The sequence below is a fragment of the Borostomias antarcticus genome (assembly GCF_949987555.1).
Source record: "Borostomias antarcticus genome assembly, chromosome: 7".
NCBI classification, from domain to species: Eukaryota; Metazoa; Chordata; class Actinopteri; order Stomiiformes; family Stomiidae; genus Borostomias; species Borostomias antarcticus.
The window spans coordinates 28,198,374-28,222,981 of NC_140240.1; positions in this window are offsets into that span (position 1 = coordinate 28,198,374).

Sequence of the window (24,608 nt, forward strand, 5' to 3'; positions counted from 1 at the left end):
TCTGATGATGCAATCTGCCTTCCCTACCCTCTCTCCTCCTAGCAACACCCCCCCCCCCCCCATCCCTTCTCCCTCCCTCGCTCCCCAGTCGGATTTCGAGACAAGAGAGGAAAAGAGGAAGACTGTGTGTGTGTGTGTGTGTGTGTTTTCTTCTTCCTCTGTTTTCGTCAGCCGGCCTTTGTTGTGTGACTCCCTATTGACTTCGAGGTCTTGGCCTGTGTAGGCACCACCCACTCTCGCTCTCCTCCCTGAATGAGGCAAAACATCTGTTTGAGACACACACACACACACACACACACACACACACACACACACACACAACGGATTGCGCAACAGGGCTCAGTTGCATGTAACATTACCTTCTGCCTTATGGGATTGCTATTCTGTGATGTAGTCATGGGTTTAGTTGTGGGGTTTCGTACTGTATTTTTGTGCCACAATGTAAATATGCTTTTATCTTCTATCAGTTACTATAGACGTGTTTAAAAAAGCATATCAACAAGGCCTCAGGCAACAGTATTTTTTCAGTCCTTTGTGAAAGTTTTAATGCTGACTCTGCTTTTTTTCAGGGACTGAAACTCGATTCTGAAGTTAATCAAGTTCATTGTCAGCTGCAGTAGCCTGATGGTAAGGCAGTATAATAACATGCATTGTCAACTAGTAAAATAATGACAGGAAGTAGCACATGAAACTGGGCACGCACGTCTCTGACTCCAGATCCATCACCCAAGGCTGTGTTCTTTCCCCTCTACTCTTCTCCCTATACACAAACAGCTGTACCTCCAGCCACCAGTCTGTCAAGCTCCTGAAGTTTGCGGACGACACCACCCTCATCGGTCTCATCTCTGAGGGCGACAGGTCCGCCGCCCACAGGTGGGAGATGCCCTGGTGCGGCCAAAACCATCTGGAGCTCCGATTATTATTTGCACTGTTTTTTGTACTGTTTTGCACTGTCATGTCTTTGCACTGTCCTGTCTTGTCCTGCACCCTGTCCTGTGTCGTCTACAACAGCGTATGCCTTAACCCCAGTCAGATTCCTAGTATGTGTGGCAATAAACAGATCCTGAGTCTTGAGTCTAATTTGGGGGGAGTTTCCTCTAAAAATAGCCCCCACTGTCTGTCCCACATATATTTTACACGCTAAGGACCGACAAAATTACCCTAAACGACCCCAAACAAACCTCAAATAACCTCAAGATTTCTAAGTAATACACTGAACACCCTACCCACAACCACCCCAAACAAGTACTACTTGTTTTGGGGGCTACTTCTAAGTCGTCTGGAGTGATTGCAGTGGGGTGTTGTAGGGGGACGAGTCGGATCTTGATGAGAAAAGCACGACCCCCCCCCCCCCCCCCTTCGCTGCATTCTGAATGGGCCAAGTGAGATAATGCCACTTCAGCAAACAAGATGTAGCCCCCCCCCCCCCCCGCCCCCAAACACACACACACACACACACTTCATAATCCCATAAGGCATTGTGAAAGCTTGACTAATCCCCCTCCTTCAACCCCTCTCCCACCCACCCAGCCCCCAAATAAGGAAAACACACACAACACACTTCACTTCCTCCCCTTCAGCTAGGAGGAGGGTATTTTGTACGCGCACCAGCGAATGATTGCGATGCCGCGGAAACTTGTTTTTGAAGCACACATTAAGCCTCGGCGAGCACATTAACATCTGAAAGACATCCACCCCCTTTTGATGTCTTTATTTGGGGACAGAGCAAGTGTGTGTACAGTACGTTTGTGTGTGAGAGAAAGTTTGCGTGCATTTGTGTGTGTGTGTGTGTATATGTGTGTGTCTGTATAAGAGAGAGAGAGTCGGTTTGTGTGTGTGTGTGTGTATATGTGTGTGTCTGTATAAGAGAGAGAGTCGGTTTGTGTGTGTGTGTGTGTGTGTGTGTGTGTGCCTTTGTGGGGATCGAAAGCAATTTGGCAACTGATGCAATTCTGCAACTGACTGAGTCCAAATCAAGGCGCCTTGATCTCCATGCATCATCCTTCCTCTCCTCTTTTCAACCTGTGCCTCCCTCCGTCCTCCAAATGCCAGCCCCTGACACCGACCTTATTAACCAATCAATTGATAGGACATTTTCAGTTTCTTCTCCCTGACATTTGATCTCTCCATTCTGCCATTGAACTCCTGAGGGAGTCGACCGCGGTCCGAGTGCTCCCTGTGACATCACCGGTTTAATAACAGTTTGATCCCACCCTGTGTGGTGACTGTGTACTGCTTCTGTCCTCGCACTCTCTCTCTCTCTCTCTTTCTAAATGTCTCACTCTGTCCATCCGTCTCCTTCGCTCTCTCTCTCTCAGTCCCCCCCCCTCCCCTTCCCTCCATCTTTCTCACTCTCAACTCTTTGTCTGTTGCTGGGTGAGGCAGTCACATGCTGATGTTGCTATGGGGTTAGCCTGGTTGCTGATGTCAGCCTGGTTGCATCGCTAACGTAAAACTCCATTGACAGATGAAGGATATTGCTAGGCTGCTTTAATGGCTTCCTTATTGTATTGCGAGCAGAACCCAATAAATAACAAAACAAGGTATATGATAACTATCCTTTAAAGGCTTTAATACCATTTGTAGATTTGTCAAGTTGACAATTAATGATTAAAGGGGTAGTTAAACATTTTGGACATTAAGCCTAATTTTCCACTTATCCATAATGTTGTTGATTGATGGCAAACATTTGCTGTCTCTTGTTCGGCCGTTAGCGGCATGGTAATGCTAGAATAATCAAACCAAAATGGCTACCATTCCAAGAAAACTCACTTATAAACACTCTGAACAAGTAAGGATCGACAGATAAACTAAAGTCCTCATCAAAGTCAGACATATCCCTTTCGAACGTGGCCATTGCAACTTTTCCACCCTTCTGTTCATTGTTATTGTGAAGACAATAGTGCCGGCTAGTCACGTATTGCTCTGCCTCCCTTTTTACAGAGAGAGCCATAGGTCCAAACAAACTAATGGGTTCAACGATGGTTGGACTTCAAAAATGATGTTATAAAAACTCAAATGAGTCCTCATGTTTGATTTGTTTTGGGTGGGTGCACTGTGGAGTGTTTAAGTGAGTTCTCTTTGAATGCTAGACCAATTTCTACTGCATTGCGCTAACATTAGCATGCCACTAACGTCGGAACGAGAGACAGAATGGAATCAGCTGAAAATGTTCTCCATCAGTCAACAGCATTATGGGTAAGTCGTAAATGAGGCTATACAGTACTGTGTGTCCAGAATTCTAAACTACCCCTTTAATGATTAGTAACATTTACTAATACTTTGTTGATGACGTTTATAAATAATTTGTTAATAGTTGCTTTAAAGGCTATAAAGGTATTATAAATTATAAAGTGAGGAGTAAATCTCATAGTTGGCCTTTATCAGTTGTTACAGTATATATCAGTGAGTGGCTCCCCTGCATGTCACAACTGAATTAAGAAAAGACTGGAATAAAAATGAGATCGTTTTGGAAAGTGTGCGTCAGTGAGTTCTCTGGGGCAATTCCCATGGCCTTACCCGCCCCTCCCTGATCCAGGGCTCCAGACTTTCTTAAATTACCCCATGACTTCATATCTGGCTGGAGATGGAGGTGGCCTGAGCTCACAGGAGAGATTGCCACTAGGGCCAGCCTTTGAAAAACATCAATTTACAGGGGAGGTTAGATCATGCTGGTCCATTGTGATGTCATTTGAGGCTATAAAGAGGTGATCATGGGTAATTTAGCCTTGAAAATGCAGCTACCCTGATCTCAAAATACTCAACCGACTCGAGTATCTCTTCTGAGTCTGCAGCCTTCCTTTTCCCATTTAAGCAATCTTTTCACCTTCTCAGTGGACTTGTTCTTAAAAAAACTAACAAAAAACTACAACAATGAATTCTCTGGAGTTTCGGGATGTGCCTTGGCATCAAGCCTTTGCAAGCATATTCAGAGGAGAGCTGCGTGAAGTTGCCAGGACAACCTTTTAGCGAATGGCCAAGACCGTGGAGAAAGACAGTGAGAGCCTGTGTGTGCATAGTTTTGTGTAGTAAAATTCTCCTGAGCTGGGGGCAGAAACAAGTGGCTTTTATTGAAATACGAATGAAAAGGGAATTGAATGACCAAGCGTATGAGCAAGTTAAGATTCTCATGGAAGTTGGGGTGAATTGTTATTGACACGTAAAGATATGTTATGTTCCGTCGTCAAATCACCCCAGACAAATTTTGTGCCAGAATGGATCATTTCTAGTGAAATTACTAGATCTCTCCACAGTTGTTTTGGTGTTCTTCCTGATAAGTCGTCTGGGAATTTGGGGGCGTGGCAGCCTGTCGTCAACAATCCCCACGCAACCCTCATCGTTCCCTGAAGAACGTCTGGAGATCAAAAGCGCCATTGGAGCTTTTTTTCCTGCTCCTATACAATTACTTTGAGCACAAAACACTCTCTACCACGTGTGTGCATTCCATCGACATGGCAACAGTGATGCTTCATGCCTGAGCTGGGTTGCCAGGTAACGGCTGGGCTATGTGCGTGGGTGCATGAAGGTCGTTGGGTGGAGAGAAGGGCGTAGGAGGAGAGGCTGTGTGTGTGTGTGTGTGTGTGTGTGTGTGTGTGTGTGTGTGTGTGTGTGTGGGTGTGTGTGTGTGGGTGTGTGTGTGTGTGTGTGTGTGGGTGTATGAAGCCTCCCTTAGAGTTGCGTGTCAATTTGGATCAGGCTTGGCTTGAAAATAAACCCTTTTTTTATCCATCCATCGCCTTTGTGTGGCCCCGACGCCATCATGAAATGTTTGTGTCTCCAAGGGTAACAAAGTGGGGGGATATTTGCTGAAGAAATGTGGTGTGTCCAGGGGCTAATGAGCTGAAATTGAGCTAGCTAATGCTAAAATAACCAGGTGGGCAGCTACAGCACACGTTGCAGTTTTTGCAGTCGACCACTGGTATTATTTGTAGCCTGCCAACTGTATTTAAATAGGACATGGCCCTGATGCCAAACCCTTGCCAAACCCCGAGGTTAGAATTGATGAACATGTACTGCCTTTACATGCCCCGTTGAAAGGAAGTGTACAGTATAATGTTACTGGTGACATTTGGCTTTAGTAGTGTTGGCCAGTACATACCTGTAGAGTCAACATCTTCCAGGTAGGGTACTTTGACATTCATTCTCCATCTGGCACAGGACTTAATAATAGTCTATATTGAAATTGAACACTCAACAAGTAGCCTAGGCTTTTGGTGGTGTGTGTCTCTAAAGAAAAAAAACATATAATTCATGCCAGATTATATGAGGTGCCCCACATTTTTAAAGATACAGCCTTGCGTTTCTGTTAACGTGCAATATTTGCATATGTGCCAAGGCGTTTTGTGTAATGGATACAATTCAAGGGAACCCGCCTGAGACAAGAGCCACTGGCCAAGCTACATTTCACAGTTGGGAGAAAAGAAGAAGTTGCTCAACGTGATGTTCCAATTCCAAAATGGTTCCTGAAATTGCTTTGTCATCATCAGTCTGTGCTCACTGTTGTTGTATTGTTATGCCATGTTTTTTCCTTAAAAAAACCCCGACAACATTGCCTTCTGTGCGTTTTCTGCGTGAGTATTATGTAACCCTTAACAACAGGAATCATACATTCTAGCCGACATTGACTCAACCGTTATCAACCTTGTCATCTTTAACATCAAGTTAATCAGTAATATTATATAGGGCCTACTATAAATTAACATCCATCAACTAAAATGATGGCAAATGAATTCGTACTCTTTAATGTGTATGTTGCTGTATCGTTTATGACTAATGTCATATAAGTGTAGTGTGAAGCATCCTGATTGGTCAGCTGTCACAAAGGCGCTTGACATCACACAGTGCTTTTCTGAGAAGTTAAACAAAACTCAACTCAAAAAGGCGGTGCCAGCTGCGCTTTTTAAAAAAGGCATCCGCCTTTTCTCATAGGGTTGCATGTAAAAGGCGCTGGTGTGTCTAGTGTGAACACAGCCTTAGTTATGCTTGTGTGTGCAAAGTATGATTACTGGTTAAGCATTAACCCTTTCTTTCCAATCTTCAGCACAGTTGATGAAATAAACCGTTGCTCAATTTTCCCGTTGGCTGGCCAAATGTCACATTAAGTGATAAAAGGTTTGTAAATGTGATTGGTCAATAGATAGAGTACTTTAAGGTTGTTAAACGGGTCACTTCACATAAACTCCAGGTGGGATGGAGTCCGCAGTAGGTTGACCCAGTCCTGGGGTCAATTCTTTATGGACTCATATTGTAAGGTGAGCTTAAAGGTGCAGTATGCAGTTTGCGATTTCCTGTTAGACTTTACAAAATATGCAACGAACAAAATCCCCATCCCTGCCCTTCAAGTCTCCCTCTAAAACCACTCCTCTAAACTGTGGAAAAAAAAAAAATCCTCGCTAGGCAGGTAGGTAGGTTGACAGGCAGGTAAACCATCAAATCATTTCAAGATGGCAACTCCAAATGATTGGACGCGCTTATTGCAGTCCTGCAACTTCCACAGATGAGAGATTTTGTTTCATTTTAGTGTCAGAACACTTTATTTATTGATTGCTGCTGGGATGTAATGAGAATTGCAAAAAATATAAGTGTTTCTGAGCCAAACTGCACTGCACCTTTAAAGGGTCACGCAGCCATGCACACGCACACGCACGCACAAACACACACACACACACACACACACACACACACACACACACACACACACACACACACACACACACACACACACACACATAAATAATCATACAAACACACATGCAACATCATCCAATCTGGGGTTTGCCAGAACTTTCCTTGGCCTTTGTGTGTGTGACACACACAGCAGGATGACGTGCCCTATGCTCCACTTCCATAAATCAGCAGCCAGTGGGGCTCCCAGGACAACTGTCCTCACCAACTGACCAACGGAGCAGCCTATCCTGACCTTTGACCTGCCGGAGCTTTGACCTTTCGACTGTGTTCACATGGAGCCCGACCTTCACTCGGAAACGCCCCTCTTATGTGGGCCTTTCTGGGAACTGCCAGCCAGCCAGCCAATAATGTGCTCACGTGTCCAGTATGCACACGTTAAGCTCGGGCTATCGCCGTGCTGAGGTCAGCGTTTCTTTCTCTTTGATCTCCCCGGTTTTCGTGACCCTTCTTTATTTCTCAACGCGGTTAGGCAATATTGATTGCTCAAGCTTTTTAGCCAGCCTTTTTTCTTCGTTGCATCAGATGGCGAGTGTGGTGTGTGTGTGTGTGTGTGTGTGTGTGTGTGTGTGTGTGTGTGTGTGTACAAGGCGTGGGGAGCTTGTGCATGGTTCAATAGTGTGAATCATAGTTGATAACACCGTCACGCTGACATAAGACGATGGTATGTTTCCACCCTGGCATGGATGCAGTATGTTTCTTACCCAAACACTGTGGGACGACACCAACTATGCGCTTCGGCGCGGACGCCTGTTAGAACACACACTCATGCACACACCCTTCACACACCTCTGCTTTCACAAACGTACACCTTCCAAATGCACTACGTTAACTTATTTAGCTTGCAGGTAAATTAACGTATTTAATTTATTTAGCTTACACACACACACGCACACACACACACACACACACACACATGCACAATCTCATCATTGTAAGGCTTACGGGTTTAAAATGTCGGCCCGGGCGATAAAATTCAAGGCACATAGCCTCCTGTGGCAGATGAATGGGAGGCCTTGTTGTTGGAGGAGGTTGGAGGAGGGAGACAAGTAGCTGTGTTCGGAATCGCTCCCTATTCACTATATAGTGCACTATATAGGGCGTCAGCCATTTTGTTTGTAGTGTCCGAATTCTCCACAGAATTTTCGTTCCCTATATAGTCCACTATTTATTACCCACAATTCACCTTGATTTGCAGGGAACAGTGCATGTACCCTACATTTTCTCCGTTCCCTAGGTAGTTCACTACATGGTGAACCCTATATAGGGAATAGGGAGTGAGGGAACGAGGGAGCGACTCCGAACACAGAAGCACGCTGGCCTTTTCAAACAGGTCACATCTCAGGAGGGGGGCGGTGGCGCGTGACCCCCCGCGTCCACCCAGAGGACGGCCTGCCAATAGAGCAAGGACGCGGAGGGATTAGGACGGGACGGACGGAAAGGACAGCCACTCGGCCGTGCTGCGCGGCCGTGCTCTGATTGGAATGCGAGCGCATATCTGGCGCCACCCCCCCTGCATACAGACTACCGCCCCCCCCCCCCCCTCTCCCAAAGGATAGGAGGAGGGAGGGGAGGGGTTGTGTCAAAAATAGCTCCCCCGCGACAAGTTGTTCTCATGCTCAATACAGCAGGAGAGACTTTGGAAGAACATCCCGGCGACAGCTCTGTGGAAATGGCTTTGTTATGGTAACGCTGACTAGCCGCACATGATTTTTATTTAGATTTGATTTGTTTTGGGAATTGCAACTGGAACACAAACGTTGACTCGGCCTCCAAACAGAGGGTTATGGTTTAGTCATTGGTAGGTCCAGTCATCAACGAGGCCACAGTGAAGACGAGTTGCAATAGTTAAAGACCGAAAGTTGCAATAGTGAAAGTGATTCATGAGCCCTTTGTTCAAACAGGAAAACTCTCAATTTGGCTCCAGACTTTTCTTTCTCGTGATCAGTCAAGCAAACCCTGACAGTTGACTGTCATCCTGCAAATATGCAGTGACGCCGGGCCCGAACTCTTCTCCTTCCCCCTCGCTCCTCAGCTCTGGTGCTGCATCACGCCGGCCTGTGTTTTCCACGGCGCGCGGATGACACGCCAATTCGTGGCGTCTTGAACCCCTCCCAAGTCTCTTTCCTCTCCACTCCTGGGAGGCTTCTAGTTTTTTTGTTTTTTTTCCGTCTTTCGACCTGGCTTACGTTCTCGTCTCCCTCTCCCCTCCCTCGCCCCAACCTGCTTGTGATGCAAGCTCAGAGAGTTGGGGCCTGGATGTCAAGGGGCTTTGGGACTCTTTGGGGGCGGGCGGATACTCTGTTTCGCACACACACACACACACATACACACACATACATACATATATAGTATACGCATAAATATACTCGCTCTCACACTTTCTGCCTCGCGTTCTCTCTCAGTCTTTGGACGTCAAGGGGCCTGGGGATTATTTGGAGGGAACGTAGGCTACTCCTCCCTCTGTTTCTCTCCCCTCTTCTCTATCGTGCCCCCTCCGCTGTTGTCTTTGGCAGCCGTAGCCGGCGTCGGTCGGTATCTACGGGAGACGTCCGCCCGCCTGCTCCTCGTCAACGGTGGCGTGTTTGCCTCTGAGCCATCGGGCCCAGGGGAGACACCGCACGGGGGGGGGGGGGGGGTCATCAGGCCCCTGGGAGACACTGCCAAGCCCCCCCCCCCCCAACCCCAACCCCCACACACACCCTGTTTTTCTCTCTATCCCTCTTTTCTTTTTTCTCCCCCTTTTTCCCCACTGTCCCTCTCGATGTCTGTATTTTTGTGCTCGCTCCAGTTTTTTCGTCGACCAAATCCCCGTTAGCATTGGCGAATGTTAAAGGTGCAGTAGGCCGTTTGGCTCAGAAGCACTTTTTCCCCCAATTCTCATTACATCCCGACAGCAATCAATAAAAAGTGCTCTGACACCGAAATGAAAATAAATCCGTAATCTGTGGTCGCGGGACTGTAATGAATGTGTCCAATAATTTTGAGTTGCCAACTTGAAATGATTGGATGGCTTACCTGCCTACCTACCTGCCTAGCGAGTGTAGTTTGTTTTCCCCCAGTTTGGAGAAGTGGCCGGAGGGAGGGGCAGGGATTTTGTCAGTTGCATTTTTCAAAATCTCTCAAAAATGTTTCCTAACAGGAAATCACAAACCGCATGCAGCACCTTTAATAGAGTTGTATTGATATAGCTTTTTACTCTACTCACAGCTGTGGGTTTTGGAAGGTCTCTTAAGTGAGTCAAAAACTGCCGAAGCTGATGTTTTATTTGTAAAATTTAATCTACAATACCACAACGCCCGGTATTACAATTGAAATTACCAGAAAGTAATTTGCACGCATGACATTGGGAATAAATAACCTGATTGGTAAACAGTACACAATTCAATATATCACCGTCAGGTAGAGAGAGACCAAAACATCCGTTGAGTCTGAGCCGTTTAACCCTTTAGTGCCTCTACAGCTCCTACGGACCTTCACCTAACTCTGCTCCGCCGAAAATGAGGGTCTCCCTCGGTGGACCCCCGAGTGAAAATAAAGGTTTGAAATGAAACGAAACACGCCTCAGGTTTCCTACCTCCTCCCCTTGTTGCTATTTGCTTTTTCTAGAGGAGTCAACAGTTCAACAGGGCTGCATATGGGCTCCTCATCAGCACGGGCTCAGCTATTCATGGCTGTGCTCCACCCTCCCCAGAGCGTAGACATGGTACAGAGTCCCCCCCCCCCATCCCCCCCCCCCCTCCCCCTCCCATCCCCCCTCTCTCTCGTATCCCATCTCTTTCCATCCAGTCGCAGTGCCTGTCGACAATAACACCCCAGTTCATCCCATCGAAGGCTGGTTAAGTGGCGGTTTCCATTACATGGGTTTAGGGTGGGTGGGTGGGTGGGCGGGGGGGGGGGTGGGGGGGTGTGTGTGCGGGGGTTAGCTTTTTGTAACCCCACTATGCCGAGCACCCCCCTCCTGTCTCTCTCTCTCTCCTCCTCTTCTCTACTCAACCCATGCCAAGATCACCAGGCCGTCCTACGCCCCCCGCCCCCACCTGGCCCGCCGGGGCTGCTGGGAAGGTGGAGTATGGAGAGATGGTGGAAGGGGAGGTAAAGGAGGGGGGGGGGGGGGGGGTACATTGAATTCCAGTCACCCAGGAATACTCCCACCAGCCCAGCCAAACACTTGAGAGGGGCCTTGGAGTGGTGGATCCATTAAGGTATCCGTTTTCCAGGCAAGAGAGAGAGAGAAGGAGGGAGAGAGAGGGAAAGAGAGAGGGAGGGGGGGAGAGAGATGGAGAGAGAGAGGGAGGGAGGGAAGGAGACAGAGAGGGAGGGAGAGCGAGGGAGAGGAGGGAGAAAGGCTGGGGGTAGGCAGGGGGTTAGGCGAACCCTATTGAGATGATAGGTCACAGCTGTTCCCACAGGATAGTTTGCTTGTGTGCCTGTGTGTGTGTGTGTGTGTGTGTGTGTGAGCACATGGTACATGTGTGTCTTTCTTCTCTTTCTCCATAGCAGTTCAAAGGGTGTGTGTGTGTGTGTGTGTGTGTGTGTGTGTGTCCGGTGAAGGAGTATCAGTAACATCAGACAGACCACTAAGGGGTGTTGCCCAGTGGAGGCCCCTCTGACGTTTTTCACAACCCGGGGCCCCTGAAACCATTCGTCGGCCCAAACACTGGGCAGGAAGTCATTAAACATCGTGTCTGTTTCTGCTGAGACCGATATAGCAGACGGATCAAAGGCTAGTACACACTGAAAGCTCATCATAACCTCCTACTGTACGGTCTGTGACGTGGATAGGGCATCCGTCCAATTTCCTTTTTTGGTCCAAGTATGAGGTGTTTACTTAATTTCTCTTTACTTTGTAGCTCTACAGTAAACAGTGGGAGTTTAGTTTACGTTAACTTTGTAACATGCAATTGTTTATATTATAGAATGTGCGGATACAGAAGGTTGACTCTGTTTTACTGTTAAATGTAAACACGTGTTAGCATATTGTTACTGATATTGTCGCTATTATTACCCTCGAACCGGTACAACGTAATACACACCCAACAAACACACCCAGACGTCGCACGGCCGACAAACACACCCCAAAACACGGCCGCAGAAACACGTCCGACGATAGTCGGGAGACTCATCGGGGCTGAACACTGTCCCGCCGCGTTGGGCGTTCATCCCCTCAACACTGCAGTCTGATAAATCAAGGGGGGGGGGGGGGGGGGGGCAGCGCCCTGACAGACTGCCTGATTTAGCATCTGGAGAGCGGGGTGAGAGGGAGACATAACTCACAGAGGTGCAGAGCAGCGCAGAACATGGAGGTCTGGGAAAGCCGGGCTGGGGGGCGGGGAGGGAGGGGGGGGGTGACTCTGCAAAATGGATGTGTGTCTGGACCCCACCCTGTGACGGAGGGAGGGATGGAGGGATGGACGGAGGACGAAATGGGAGAGTAGAAGGAGGAGGAGGACGGGGGGCGGGGGGGTTGATGGAGGGAGGGAGGGATGGAGTGGTGATGTATTTAATCACAGGGCTGACATAACCAAACATTGGGTTGGGGAGGAGGACGAGAGGCAGGGAGGGAGGGAGGGAGGGGGGTGGGGGGGGGGGGGGGCAGACAGGGTGAGACAGAACATGAATTGGAAAAGAAAAGTGGGCGTTACTATGTAATTACACAAGATAATAAGATTCCTTATGAGACGGACAGAGAGATAGATAAACAGACAGAGAGACAGATAAACAGACAGAGACAAACAGACAGAGAGACAGATAAACAGACAGAGAGACAGATAAACAGACAGAGAGACAGATAAACAGATAGAGAGACAGATAAACAGACAGAGAGACAGATAAACAGATAGAGAGACAGATAAACAGAGACAGATAAACAGACAGAGAGACAGATAAACAGATAGAGAGACAGATAAACAGACAGAGAGACAGATAAACAGATAGAGAGACAGATAAACAGACAGAGAGACAGATAAACAGATAGAGAGACAGATAAACAGAGAGACAGATAAACAGACAGAGAGACAGATAAACAGATAGAGAGACAGATAAACAGACAGAGAGACAGATAAACAGATAGAGAGACAGATAAACAGAGAGACAGATAAACAGACAGAGACACAGATAAACAGACAGAGAGACAGATAAACAGACAGACACAGATAAACAGACAGAGAGACGGATAAACAGACAGAGAGACAGATAAACTGACAGAGAGACAGATAAACTGACAGAGACAAACAGACAGAGAGACAGATAAACAGACAGAGAGACAGATAAACAGACAGAGACAAACAGACAGAGAGACAGATAAACAGACAGAGAGACAGATAAACAGACTGATAGATATTCTTTACATGAACTGATTATCTCTACTTTAGGAGTTGTTTATTTTTTTTATTGTTTCTAGCTAGCTTCTAGCTATGCCAGGTGCCAGATTAACTGCACCAACACAACATAACCCCTGTTTTGCAAGAGACAGAAAGAAGAGTGAAGAGAAAAGAAAGTCAGCAGGGGGAGATGACGGCAGGGACAGGGAGATGTCATTATATTGTCATGTATTATCGTGCCCGGGAAGAGATTTAAAGCTGCCATCATTGATTTTATTCACATTGTCAAAATTATTTAAAATCACCTGATATCAGATTGTTTCATGGAGCCATAATGTCCTACTGCAATGACTCAGCCCTACCGGCCCCCTGTCTGTTGTTATTCCATCATTTCTACCAGTGTTGTCAATAGCCGCACCATGCATTGGCTCCGCCCCCCCCATGCCTTATATGGCTCTGGCTCTGCCCCTCTGATGCTCCGCCCCCCATGCCTTATATGGCTCTGGCTCTGCCCCTCTGAGGCCCATCTTCAGCATGCAAGCTTCTTCTTGAGAAAGTGGTGATTTCAGATTTGGCGAACTAATGATGGCAAGCAAAAAAGAAAGCAGATTCATTATGTTTAACATTTTTTGAAAAATATTATATTAAAACTAATTTTATAGTTATTTTTTGTCTTAACCGTTCTTCATTCCTGAGCTATGCACATCAGCCTAATAAAGGCCTAAAATCCCTCAATATCTTCCAGACCCAGTTTGAAAATTTTCCCTTCTTTCCTCGCCCACGGATGATCAAAGATATGACAGCTCAACCTACTGTACTTGGCTGGAGGGATCCCTGATCATCATTACAGGACTGTATTTCCCTGTTCTCTCCCTTCATTTCGGGGCGGCACATAGCTGAGGACGTAGAGCGTCCACCGTCCGTCCCCGGCGAAGACGGACAGGAGCGCTTGGTCGGTCTCCGGGCGCGGCCCACGCACGCGTCCTCGTCTGCTCCCGGCTGCCCTTGGGGGAAGGAGAATGGAACAGGATAAGAGCAGAGAACATTTCATCGGTGGCAGCCTACTGCATGTGTGTGTTCATGTCGGCCATTGCATTCATGTCGGCCATTGTGTTGGAGTGTCAAGCCATATGATGAATAAAACCTTCTTCTTCTTCTTCTACTTCTTCTTCTTCTTCTTCTTCTTCTATGCGGAGTAGCCCGTCTTCATCTATCTCTTCAAACGCGAGGTGGCTATCCTGCGCATATTCCCCAGTATGTTGACCCTGTCCGAAATTCACTTTGTCCATGCAGATTATACGACAGCTCTGCCCACTGGGTTAACAGGTCTCATCCCCAGTCGTGCACAAGATTGATTTCTCCTCTCTCCCTCTTCGTTGTGGGATTATATGGAGCACCGGCATATATCTCCCCAATTTCACGGATGCCGTCAGGCGCTTTCATTCAATCCACCCTTCTTGTCGACCATAACTAGGCCTTCTCTTGCAACCTTCGGCAGTCTGTATGGCACCAAAATCGTTCGTCTGAGTGAATTCAATACACTGTGCCGAGTACCATAGATCATGGCCCAACCGGGAGGCGAGCTCAGGCTATGTGGGCGGAAGCGCATGTATGGGCTCAAGAAGGTTCTGGAAATGGACACGACGAGTCATTGGCTGCTGTTGCTAAATGCATAATATTATTAGCAGCACAACTACATAGTGCTGATGCCAACTGGATAAATTAGGATACAGTATAGGCCTAATAATTCATAATTGAAACAAATTTTCCTATATGCAATTGCTAAGTAATAATATAACACTAATTCATAAATTTTACCGGAAGAAATCGTTGTCCGTTAATGTAATACATTCATAGATTATTGACCAAGCTCGTCAGGATACTTTTTCCGTGCGTGAGAAGGGACGGAAGGGTGGGTGTGGCCTAGCCATTTGTTTGTTTACAACTTTGCGCAAGTCCCTTACTGCCATCTAGTGGAATTAATTGGTAAAATAAAACCACCTACTGCAGCTATAACGAGAGTTTAGAGTCTGGATCCTGTGATCGGGAGAAACCCCTTGTGCTGTTCATGTTCCACACATCCAATCAAGTACTGGATTGTCCTGCTGTCAGCAGAGCAATAGTAAGGTGGTGTGTGTGTGTGTGTGTGTGTGTGTGTGTAATGGGTTTCCCTCCTCCATCCCAGTCCTCCACCTTCCCATCTGACTCCAATCTCTCTAATCCGGTCACCCGGTGTCAGTCGCAGGGGGCGGCACTTAAGGATTCTGGGAACTATACTGTGTGTGTGTGTGTGGGGGTGGGGTGGGGGGATCCTGGCGTCCTAGGGCCGACCCAGATGGACTCTTCCAGATATACTGTAGAAAGGTTGTGTGGACAGGTTTGCAGTGTTTACACATACTGTAGGCCCACACACACTTAAGACAAATATTGATGCTGTGTACTGTGGATCAAGAAAATGACTCATTCTCACAGACCTATTGCTTTTCATGCACTTAACACATTTACATCTTAATCACATATATATTACTACAAATGATTCTTCTTCCTGGGAAATCTGCCTTTCTATGCATGAAAAATCACCAAACTTTGCACGTCCTGCACACTATATATAGTTGTTTACAGTAGCAGTGTCAATCGCTTTGACCCCCATGTGCATCTACAGTATATTTGCACATTTGCACGGTTACAGTTAATTTGTTGTGAATTTTTAAACTTCAGACGGATGCTGTGACGCCCCCACCAGAACTATTGGCTCACAATGCCAGTTGAGAAATTTAGGCATTGGATATTTTTAGTTTGAGATTGAGTTTTATTAGGACAACTTGCATCATGTTCACTCAGGATGAATTATATGTCCTATAAAATTGTAATAGGACATACAATTCATCCTGCGAGAACATGATGCAAGTTTTCCCAATAAAACTCAAACTCAAACTAAAAATGTCCTATGCCAAAAGTTCTCAACTGGCATTGTGAGCCAATAGTTCTTATGGGGGCGTTACAGCAGCTGTCTAAAGTTTAAAAATTCACAACAAAACAAATCAATTGTAACCGTGGAAATGTGCAAATATAGATACACATGGGGGTCAAAGCGATTGACACCGCTACTGTAAACAACTATATATAGTGTGCCGCTGTAACATATCACATAAACATGCCAGGACTTGAATATGACCTATTTAGGAGCATGAAATACCTCCCCTTGATGTAACCAGGCCATAACAGGAGGGCGGAGCCTCCTTGGGTGTGTCGACCAATAAGACCGCAGGTCATGACTTCAGTGTGACGAGCAGCAGCGGGAGACCGGGAGAGACCACGGGTGTGTCTCTCTGTCCCCGATATAGACTCTGGCCATGCCTTCCACTGCAACGCTGCTTGAAATTGGGCCCACCGCTGGCAAGTGCAGATGAAACATACCATAATAACTCACACTACCAGTCCCACAAAGCCGAAGTTGGCGGAGGGCGATTCGGTAACCTTGCCATTCTGTGTTATCGTGAAAGAGCAGATAGCGGGGGAAGTTGGTGTGGTGAATTAAATGCGTGAGAACTTCCATGCACAAGGACGTTGGACTTCTGCATCGAAACCATGACGGGGTCAGAGTGCAGTTTAATTTCCGATGAGGAGAGACCTCTGTGAAGCAAACATGTTTGAGTGTCATGTGATGTTCGAGCGTCATGTGACGTTTGAGGGTCATGTGATGTCCGAGGGTCATGTGACGTTTGAGGGTCAGGGTTTGGAACAAGATATAACTGATTTGAAAGACCTCATGTGTCAGTGTATGTTTTGTCTGTCTGTCTGTCTCTCTGTCTGTCTGTATGGTCACATGTATAGATGTTTTTCCTTCCCTACGTGTGTGTGTGTGTGTGTGTGTGTGAGAGAGAGAGAGAGAGAGAGATAGAGAGAGAGAGAGAGAGAGAGAGAGAGAGAGAGTAGCCTATATGTGTGTTTTACAGAAATGGCACCAGAACCCTCAAATGAGACACCTCTGTGGATCCAAGATGATGATCACAGCACTTTGCCCTTTCCACATGCCCCCTATGATGAGGGGTTGGTGCACATGTGTGTGTACGTGCGTGTGTGTGTTTGTGTGCATGTGTGTGCACACTAAGGATCTAATTAAATACAGTGTATTGCCACAGTGTGCCATTAATGGACACACGGGCACCATCAGCAACACTGCTACAGCTCACTGTTTATCCTCTTGAATATTAATCAGTCATGTACTGTGTGTAGTTGGGGGATCTGAGAGCGTAGTCATGCATACTCAGGCTCTCCAACACCTCGTACTGTGTAGACCCAACAGACACTGGAGGGGGGATGTGTGTGTGTGTGTGTGTGTGTGTGTGTGTGGAGAGAGACAGAGAGAGAGGGAGGGGGTGAGAGAGGGAGAGAGAGGGGGTGAGAGAGAGGGAGAGAGAGGGGGAGAGGGAGGGCGGGAGGGAGAGAGAGGGAGAGGGAGAGAGAGGGAGAGGGAGGGGGTGAGGGAGAGGGAGAGAGAGGGAGGGAGGGAGGGAGAGAGTGAGAGAGAGAGCGAGAGAGAGAGAGAGAGAGGGTGAAGCTAAGGTCAAGAGCAAGGAAAAAGCAAGAAACACATCAGCAGCACCAGCTGTCTGAGGACGTGTGTGTGTGTGTGTGTGTGTGTGTGTGTGTGTGTATGTGCACCAACCACGCAGAAGCAATGAAGAGAAATGAGATGAGAAATTAGTATCTCCATCTCAAGCTGCAATGTTTGAGTCACCTGACAGGGGAGGTTTCCATGAATAATCTGTCATTTATCGCCTTGTCCTCCTGCGTGAGTCTGCATTAGTGCTGCACTGTACAGGATTTATGTGAATGACAGAGAAATGTGAGGTAATGTGTGTATAATCCGCACTTAAGTATAATTCTTGCATGTTTTGGACGTTATGTGGTGCAAGGTATGTGTGACTGATATACGTATGGTCATTGAATGTGATGTATTATCTGTACTAATGTACTGTATCATATTTAAGCAATAACACACGAGAGGGAGTGCTTTATCCTGGTTATTGGCACGGCTCATAGGCCACGATGCAAAGCGGAGTGCCTTCGCCCTGTGCAGCCGTGCCAATAACCACGACAAAACACGACCTTGAGTGTGTTATTGCTTTTAACAGCACTGCATTGTTGTTAAATATTTTTGGGAAAAAATATAGGTTTGTACTGTTCAATTTTGCAAAAATCGCATTCATTGCTTTCATCCACCCGCAATCACCAAACAGTTCTTTGTTTACCGTTGCTACAGGTGTAGGCAACCACAACGTATCAAAGCGGAGTGATTTACCCGTTGGCGTATCGTGGTTATTGGCATGGCTCCGAAGGCCTCTTGGCCAATCACAATGTGCGTTTGGAACGAGCCGTTATCCCTTTAAGAACCCCCCACCCCCAACCCCTACCCCTACACACACAAACACACTCACCACCACACCGAAAGAAACACACAAACACACACACACACACAGTACATGGCCATGTGCGTTCCTGGCTGCTGGGTGTAGCGTGGTGTAAGGAGATCAGCCGGGGAGGAGGAGAGGCGGAGGGGCCTGTGGAGCCGTGGCAGATGGGTGGGCCGGCATGGTGCCCCTCCACACGGCAGCCTCATAGCAGTCTGTGTGTGTGAGTGTGATTGTGTTCCCCATTCTGCCTAGATTGTATGATGGGACAACGTGACATGCTGAGTTATCTACTGGAACTACTGTGTAGTGTGTGTGTGTGTGTGTGTGTGTGTGTGTGTGTGTGTGTGTGTGCGTGTATGTGTGTGTGCATGTGTGTGTGTTTGTTTGTGTGTGTGTGTGCGCGCGTGTGTGACAGCGTGACATAATAGATTTGTAAGCATGGTTTCCCCCTGGCCAGACCCGCTGGAATCATGAGTGTGTTTCTGTTAGTGTATATGTTTTTTATTCTGTTAGTCTGTGTCTAAATGTGTGTGTTTGTGCATAAGAGAGTCTATAAATGTTTGACGTACTGTGTGTGTGTGTCTGTGTGTGTGTGTGTGTGTGTGTGAAACAGGGTCATATTTTCCTCAATTAGCTGTCTGGACTGGGGGAGGAATGGTGGCACGGTTTTAAGGCTGATGGTCTGTCTGTATCTGTCTGTCTGTCTGAGTGGTGGGCGTGGAATGCTTGTATCTCTGGCTTGGACTTTGCTGGTGTATGTATGATATGTGTGAGTGTGTGTGAGTGTGTGTGTGTGTGTGTGTGTGTGTGTCAGGCTGACGAAACGTCTGTCTCTTACATAGCTTGAGACGAGACAAAAAACCGCAACTTCAAATTAACAGCCAGCAATGAGGACTATCCAAGACATTCACCCACTCTATCACATCATCAGTCTCTCCCAAAGGGGAACACATCACTGCTCTGCTGAGTCGCTGACTCACTGTCAGCTGCTACAACAAGGTAGCTTTAGCTCGCTAAAAGGTAGTGTTAGCCAGCGATAGCAGACAAGCCATTACCTATCACCAATTAGCGCTACGCTAACATTAGCCAAAACACTTCTCCGGGCATGACGCATCCCCTCAATGGCCTGTCTGTCTACCTCTCTGTATTTCAGAGCGAGGCCCTCTCGCATGTCTCGGCCCATTGTCCTCCGTCTATTGGGGAAGACTGAAAACCGACACCGGCGCTCCCATCCCGCTTCAATATGGCCGACACCAGATCTGCTGTGAAGTTGAGGGTCAGCTTCTCTCATACGGATCTGGTTCCTTCTGCAGAACAGTGCGAGGCCGAGATCGGGTTCACTCTGCATGGGAGAAGCTGTATTGTTGGAGATGAAGGGGAGCAGAGTGCAGGACAGAATAGGGTGGAGTGAGATGGGGAGGGAGGAGAAGGAGGTGGGGTGGGGGGCTTTGCAAAGCTGCAGAAATGAAAGGGATTTGCAGACAGTAGGGTGGAGAGGTGAGGTAGTCGGCCATGTGAAAGGGCTTAGGGCTGGTCCCAGAACAGCTGCTCGGAGATAGAGGTGAATGAGCCAGGCTGAGGGAAGGGGGAGGAGAACGGATCTTTATTCTGGTGGGAAATCAGTGAACTTGTGTGAGCCCTTTTTTCACGGGAGTGGAGATAACGACGTAGCTAGTTAGCGTTGAGGAGAAAATCCTGTCAGAACACAAAAGACTTTTCACCCTTGGCACACACGGTAGACCACTGACTGAAATGAACTAGACTAATCGTTGTATAGATTGTATTTCAAACCTTGACAGTTAAGAATGAGTTTCAATCTGAATCTCTGAAATAGTCCCGCCCCCACCCCCCCTACTTTCATCAACTTCAGTCTGCTTCAGTCAATAGCTACATTAACACATCACTCCCCATCAAGATGGCTCCATTTACGGTTGCCTGGGTGCATTTTGTCTTATTTTGTATTTTAATGGTGAGAGGGTTCTGCCTGCTGTTCTCCACTCTCTGCTCTCAGGTCAGCTCCACTGTGAGGATGAGAAATAACAAACAGTTTTTTTGTTCTTGTCATTTCCAGAGATGCACCTGTACGCTGGTTACCTCGCATAAAACGGCAATTACAAATGGGAGAAATTGGAGGCAATACTGTAGTTGTGCAGTGATGATTAGTGTTACAGTACGTGCAGCCTATTGACCTCTAGTGGTCTTTAATTCACCACACGGCAATGACACACGTTTACACACGTGAGCTGCGATACATCACACAACACACATGCAATCAGGGGTCACTGGTGGAAATTATTCCCTGCATTTCTCCCATCCAAGCTGTCCTCCTCCAGGGGCAGCCTGGGGCAGTGGGCGGCCATTGTTCAAGTCCAAGTGCTCAGTTCAAGTCTTGGTCAGGGACCGGATTGAAGAGCATCTGTTCTTCTGCATGTTTTTCCTATGGGATTCTTTTGGGAGGAAACTCTTGCGAACACGGGGAGAACATGAAAACTCTGCACAGAAAGGCCTGTGCCATCGTGCCGCACATGAGCATTTTGGGGTTCAGTGTCTTGCTCAAGGACACTTCGGCACAATGCCAGGAGCTGGGATCGAACCGGGGACCTTACAATCCCCAACCGGCCGCTCTACCTCCCGAGCTGGCCGGAACCATCTTCAGGCTCTGCTTGTGAGCCAGAAGTAGTAGCACGGAGGTATGTCTGACCTCCCAAAGGCCAGAGGGCAACAGTGAAAAGGAATTTGACATCCTGGCTGGGGTGTTGCAAGGGGACACCCTTACCCCCTTCCTCTTCATCATAGTCCTCAATTATGCACTCAGGAAGGCCATCAGTGGGCGGGAGGAGGAACTCGGCCTCACTATAACACCTAGGAGGTCGAGACGACACCCCACTGTAGTCCTAACGGACCTGGACTACGCAGGCGACATCAGCCTGCTCTCGACCACGTAGAGCAAGCATAGGAGCTCCTGTGCAGAGTGGAGACAGAGCGTGCCAAGGTTGGCCTTTGGCTAAATGTCAAGAAAACCAAGGTAATCACCTACAACATCCTCCCGGAACATTCACCTCTAACAACAACCGGAGCAATTGCTCTGAGGGAAGTCAATAAAGTTAATAAAGTCAATGACTTTATACCCAAATACCCAGGCTCATGGGTCAACGTGTTCTATATGGCTGCAAAGATGGCCGCCTAATTTGACCTTCGACCGCGGCGACTTGTAAACAGTCACGCCGCAGCTGCTTTTGTTGTTAATTTCTGCCTGTGACCACGTGGAACATTGGGGGATTTTTTTTTGCGTAGCCAGGTCGCTGTCTCAGGCTTCAAGGCCTACTTTTGCCGCCCCTCCTCTCTCTCGCTGTCTTTGTCATAGACCAGGCTTCCTTTTCTCCTGTCATGCATATATCACGGCAGTCAGCTGCGAAGGCTCTGACGCACCTCAGGGCTATTCATCGGCCCGCCGCAACTCGAGCCGTTTAAAAAAAGAGGCCGATTGGAATAAGCCGGCCAGGAGTTGCTGAGTAAGCGGGGGCCTGGCGCTGTGAACACAGACACTGTCTGAGTCTCCCCAGTCCTCTATAAACACACACGCACACACACACACACGTGCATGCATGCACGCACAGATAGATACACAAACTCATGCATACACGCACACACGTACACACATTCTCAACCTCTGGTTAGTCTGTTTCCCACCTTTATTCCAACTCATATTCTCATCAACACATGTTGTTGATTTGCTGTCAGTGTGTGTGTGTGTGTGTGTGTGTCTGTGTGTAGCCTAGGTGTTTGGCTCCTCTTTGCCCATGGCTGTTTTGAAAGTCAACAAAACCAGGGAGGTTTAGGTTAGGTCATAACATGCTGATACAGCGACGTTACAAACTCAGCATGGGTGGCGGGCATCAAAGAGATCCTGCTAGTTTGAGAATGTGGTTGTTTTTGTTCCTATGCGCGTCTTTTCATACCAGAAATTACCAGCTGTCTTGACGCAATTCAGGTCACATGGGTCATTGTGCATCAGGCAATGGTACAGACACCTATTTATATTTTTTCCATGAGGCAAAAGGACTCCAAAATCTAAAATGTATAAACTCACAAACCACATTTTTAAGGCCCTCCTTAGGGAATACAGTCCTGCCCTTTTTTGTGTTTTTTTCCCAGCGTGTCTTGCTGAGTGGGTGCCCTTTCCGAGTTATTCTGCAAATGAAAAAAAATAATCACATTCACATATTTTCCTCTCTCTTTCTTCCCTTGAAAAAAAGAAGCTGCTGAATCAGGTCAAAATGCAGAACCTTCAATCTTCCACACACAACAAACCCATTACAATTTCACAGTATTTGAAAATAGAAAGAATCAAAACTTTTCGCCCGCACAATAGCAGTTGAATAACAGCCTCAAAACAGGAGGTCTGTGAGGTATCCAATCCCGAATACTTGGTTGTTGAAATTCGGCCTTGATCTTTGAGCAGCCAGGGTAGAATCCGCAGTTGAGGCGTTACATCACGTCGCCAGGAGCTTTGTTGCATACTTTATGCAACATCAAAGCTGTTGGTTTTGTGGGTAAAGTTGGAACAGGGCCAAGTGAGCAAATCGTTGTTAGGCTGAGATGCAGCAGAACTGCATGAAATACATTATCTGGCCTAGATGCTCAGCCTGAAACTGAAGACTTTTTGGAAACTGCCATTTCGTTTCACTTCATTATTCGGTCTGAAAATGCTCCTATTTCAGATGATTTCTGAGATGGGTGTTGCCGAAGAGCAAGTCCTGGGGATTAGTTCATCCCCCGAACCAATCACTGCATTTGACATCGCATTCAAAGGACGCTGATTGGCCTGTTTGGAATTCCAACCGAGAAATCACTCTGGACGAGAGCTTTTGGGACCCTGTATCGCATTTTGAATATTTTCCTGTATCGCATTTTGAATATTTGCCGTTTTGCAACCCAGTTTAGCGATAGCACAATTGAGTTTAGGGTTAAGGAAGACCATAACCCCTAACCTTAACCCTAACCCCAACCCCAACCCCAACCCTAACCATAACCCTACACCTGACCCTAACCCTAACCTTAACCCTAACCCTAACCTTAACCCTAACCCTAACCCTAAACTCTATGGTGTTCTTGCTAAACTGGGTTGCGAAAAGTAATCTCGCAGCCCGGCTACTAGACGGCATGTCTGACTGACAAACGATACAACAAGCTGTAGTTAGAAAATGTATGTGGTTATTACAGTATTATGAGATCCTTTCTCACAAACGCTACATTCTTTCTCAATGGTATTGTTTGGTGGTCGAGCGACATAGTGCTCACGATGTGTACGTTCTAGCAGACAGCAGACCTGGGGGAACCATGGCTCAGATTAGAATCAGTGTCAGGAGGACGGAAGGAGCGGAAGAGTCTGAACGGGCCCCTTTTCTGGTGCCGTTTCCTTCCATTGTCCTCCAAAGTCCAACTGCCCACTGCTCAGACTGAACAAAGGTGCAGAAAAACAGCTGGCTACCTGCTGTCACGATGGCAATGGCCGGAAATCCACCATAAACAGTTGACTTGTTTTCAATGGAACACCACAGAATGCTATTCAATCAAAGAGCGTTCCATCCTCTTAGATAAATTGCTTTTTCCTCACTTCTTTTTTCAAACTCCCATTCATTGTAACAATGAGGTCACTCGCTACGCTAGGCTAATTCATGAGGCCTGTTGTGCGCACGTGGTGTTGAAGTTGAGATTTTGGTTATCGGTCAACAGGTCTATCAGTGGGTGGACTATTCTTACAGTAAATGGAGGGACATGTCAAGGTCTTCTGCCAAAGTGACGTCAACCAGCAGATAAATGATTGATTGACCTGTTACACATTGTGAAATAACCCGCTGGTGGCGTTATACATTTACTCAGAGCATGTGGAGCACAGTGTTTACACCCTGTAAATACCTCACACTCCTCGCGATAACGTTTTGCTTCCTGGACTTGCGAGCTCATGGTGTCAGCGAAGTACATCAGAAGGCGTGTGACCGTTGCACAATGACCATCGCACAATGACCAAGTTGCTACACTGCCCTTGAGCCCCGGTCTCGCCTGACTACTATTGCAACACGCCATGAGGTCACGCAGTAGGCAACAAGTCGTGTTTATCGCCCGTCACGTACTGCACAGGAACATCTGCCATGGAAATGGTTGGGATTCGAATGCCTGCAAA